Genomic DNA, 4,452 nt, shown 5'->3' with positions numbered 1-4,452 from the left:
TACAGAACACTTTTACCAGTCAATAATATATATATATATATATATATATATATATATATATATATAGATATATATATATATATGTATATAGATATAAATATATATATATAGATATATATATTGAGATATATATATATATATATATATATATATATCTATATATATATATATATAGATATATATAGATATATATCATAGTATATATATATATATATATATATATATATATATATATATATATATATATATACTGTAAGCAAATAAACTATTAGTATATTTGATTTAACAACAAACTGAATATCAACTTTAACATAGCATTATCGAGCAGTCTTCATTACCCTACACTGACACTCTCGCCCATTCCTTGAGAAACAGTACAAGTCTGTAGCATGAAGATAAGCAGGGGAATCGGGAAACCTAGATTGTAAACCTAAAAGTGCAAAATTATCGTACCTATGGGAATTGTCTTAGGCACATTCATAAATCCATTTAAGCTCTAATTCTTTTCGGTAAGAAAGGCATCTTGGAAACGACACCTATACTCCTTCAGCCACTTTGTTTGATATAGGATAGACCTCTCATTGCCTGTGTGAAATTCCATCTTAGATTTATGGACTGATGATCACTCTGGCCGTAAACGGAGCTAATAGAAACGAGATTAGGTCTTGGGGTACTGGTGAGACTAAACAATCCAAGTATCGACAACCATTTTGATAAAATTCTCTGCACGGGGCTAGTGCCGCCAGTGTACCTGATGTTGTGCACTGAGAGCATAAGTGCATTACCAAAGGGTGTTTGCAGCATTCCTTCGACCCTAACTTCAACCATATTCTGCCTTCCATTCTTTAGTCTTGCAGTCCATCCTTTTCAATTATTACTTGTCTTCTTTATTTTCTGGGTCACTTTATCTTGCTGTCCAACAACCTCAACATAGTCACTTCATTGCATTAACTGCTGAATAACCGAAAGTGCCCAGTGCTCGGCTTGACAGCATACAGTTCATAAGTCATCCAATCAATTTAACCCAATTTCTGTAAGCCAATTCATCGTTGTAGAAATTACCATATGTCATCAGATCTCAGAACGAGGATGGCGATGCGATACTCTGCCGGAAACTTCTGGTAACTATTTCTTCATTTTAGCACTAGAATTTGCAACGTCTCTTGACAGATGGCATCAACAACAATTTGCTTGAATTCTGGCCACGATTTATAAAATCTGTTATCTTTGATGCACGTCATGGCTATGCTTTTATAGGAGCTCATTTACACCCATTTATTTTATATACCAATTTCATTTGTGTACCAGTAAGCCATTTCTGTACAAATAGCAAGTGAAATCATTGAATAAACGCTTTCAGGTTACCAGAATTATCAGGCGAACGTACGGTTGCCCAGACATACGGCAATTTAATTTCACGAAAGCCAATTCAAACACATTTTAATGACCAAAAATCTTGATAATGGTGTGCAATAGTAAATACGAGAGAGAGAGAGAGAGAGAGAGAGAGAGAGAGAGAGAGAGAGAGAGAGAGAGAGAGAGAGAGAGAGAGAGAGAGAGAGAGAGAGAGAGAGAGAGAGAGAGATATCATGATTAGTGGGGTCGTTGCTCATACGAAACGAAATAAATGAAGTGACTGACGAGGCAAATTGCAGAAAAAAATCTGGTTTCCAGGAGATATCTAAAAGACTTTTCTATACACCTTTAGTTGTCAAATTTACTCTCATTTTCTGGTCAGTTAATTAAGGATTAGGTTTAATTAAATTTCGACTTTTTTTCTCAGTCTCTGTATTAACTTTTAGGCCCTTTTTGACTCACTGTCGCTAAACACCAAATTCCCAATGTCGGATGCAAATTTCTAAGCATTCACTTTCGGGATGAGGTTGCTAGGCCACTGTATATATCTTCCTCATTTGGTCAAGAGATCTCGTATTCTAACGGCGTCTGACTTTTCTTAATGGTAACCCATTGCAATGACGGCCTGACCCAGTACTGCTTAAAGTATCGTCGTTGTGGCTTAGATATGACTCATATGCTGTCAGCAGAAAGGGTACATGATAAAGACCTTTACATTTTATTCTTCTTAATCATAGTTAAAAAAGCTGGACATATTTAGAAAAGGAAAATAGAACAAGACTTAATATATTCGACTTGAAAATTAGTGACTCAGCATTACAAAGAACTCTGACTCGTTCACTAAAAAACCTAGGTCTATGCTGCTTCAAATTGGAGACCAAAAGTATAAATTAAATTTGACATATATGAATATAGCATCATTCATAAACGAAATGAATAGCAAAAGAGAAGCACCGGATTAAAATTCATTAAAAAATAAAATAAAGAAATGAACGCAAAGGCCAGAGAATAATTTTATGCTATTCTGGCACCATGCGATGCTTTGTTAAAAAAAATGAAAAAAAAAAAAAAATTAAGGATATGAAACTTAATCCCAACTTCAAATGAACGTCAGGCATGTGAACAAATAAACTAATGGTGACATAGAATACAATTTATTTTCACAATAAATTATTATTTTCTCGAACTGTGAAATTATTTGCGATAGGCAATTCTTGTGGCACAAATGAGGATGTTCTGTTCTGCCTGCCTCCCTGTCTGCTCACGTAATAATTCACCTAATGAGCTATGTATTTTTGTACTGCAAATGAATGTTAACTCAGTCTGGAAATGAGCGCTTACTCACTGTCTGTCTGGCCGTACAAGTGAAGTGAATCAGTATTGACTGCCTTTCCTATTGTAAAGATAACATTTCACTGTGTTCCTTTTATTTTACGTACAAATGAAAACCTTCTGTGTGTAATTTTGCATGTGCAAATAAAAAGCCTGATGAACAAATTAACAGGCATCGCCTGGCAATCTTGTTCCAAATGAAGAAATTGTGTAATTGTGTGCAAATGGACAATGTACAATACTGCGTCTCTCTCTCTCTCTCTCTCGATATTAATATTCAGTCTTCTGGTAGTACAAATGAACGGTAACTGTATGATTTTCTTATAAGAAAGGAAGTATATGACAAGGCGTTGACTAAGAGAATTTGCTCCTGCAGTCCCACAAAATATTTATATCTAAATTAGTTGCAGTTTGAAATATGAGAAATTAAAGTTTAATTCCGAATAGCTCACTTTAATTTGTACAGGATATTTTGACATTATTTAGTCCGTAAGTTTAAAAAAAAAGCCGGGTTGGGGTTATTGCATGGTGGATCGTGTGTGTGGTTGGTGTGGGGGGGGGGGGGGGGGGGGGGGGGGGGGGCAGGGTGTCGTGGGGCTCCGGTGTGCAGGGCTGGGTGTCGGGGGCTGGGCTCAGGTGGTTTGTTGGCAGCCTTTATTAGAACAATTCTATAAATGAGAGTAATTAATGTAACAATTCCAATCGCTCGGATATGAATAGATTTATGAAGAAAGATGGCGCCAAATACCGTTGACAGCTTCTGGAGAAGTTAATTACTTCGTCACCCATACCCCCTTTTCCCACCTCTCTCTCTCTCTCTCTCTCTCTCTCTCTCTCTCTCTTTCAGCTTCTTTTGTTTCTGCACATTCTATATTGCGAATGATCTAAGAAGTGGTTTAATTTTGTTCAGGTAGGTAAATGCATTTTTTTATCCATAGTTTCAGTTGCACTTTCGAAAAACCTCTCACTTAATATAATACATTCTATCAAACTTAGTCAAATGTCTCACGCTTCTCTTTCTACAGATGCTTGAAGGTTCTACATTCCTGCTGCTATTTGTGTTTGTCATACAAAGGACAATAAGAAGACAGTGACTTTTCTGACGACATTGTTGCCCTGGAAGGCTCTTCCTTTATTAGTCACCTTCCGCCAAAATAAACTGCGGAAGTCAAGTCGACAGGGACACAGGATTTTGGCTCGTCTCCTGAATGAATATGCCCGTCTTTTTATGCTCCTTTGAGAATCTCTAAAAAAGGTATATTATACTGAAATGTGTGATATGTTGTCAACTTTATGCTATGCAAATATATTTATGGAATGTGAAAATATGCAAAAAATTGAGTAATGAAAACATGTTTATTCAAGCAAGATACTTCATAGCGCTGGGAAATAACAGGAAAAGAGAGCCAATTTTCTTTAACTTAGAGTATGCTGATAAATGAATTTATGAAAGGATTCTGAATACATTAGTCAGTCTTTCGAAGATACAGTAAGCCTTTTCAATTTCTGAGCCTTAAAAGGTCTGAAAAGGGTGTGTCACGTTGAGTTAAAGATACAGGAATTTTAGGATAGAATATTTATGATTTATTTATTAGGATGAAAATATAAAAATAAACAATGTGCATGTGAAACAATACAGAAAAATAATTTCTAGTAGAAAATAACATTTATTTTATGAAGATTATTTTTTTGGGGTGAAACACGGCTCTTTTTGACAGTAGATTTTAGCACATTTTAATTTACGCTGAAAGTTAGGAATATAAT

The sequence above is a fragment of the Macrobrachium nipponense genome, chromosome 19, assembly GCF_015104395.2.
Source record: "Macrobrachium nipponense isolate FS-2020 chromosome 19, ASM1510439v2, whole genome shotgun sequence".
Classification (NCBI taxonomy): Eukaryota; Metazoa; Arthropoda; class Malacostraca; order Decapoda; family Palaemonidae; genus Macrobrachium; species Macrobrachium nipponense.
The sequence above is the reverse complement of the archived record's forward strand: the minus strand, read 5'-3'. Positions refer to the sequence as shown.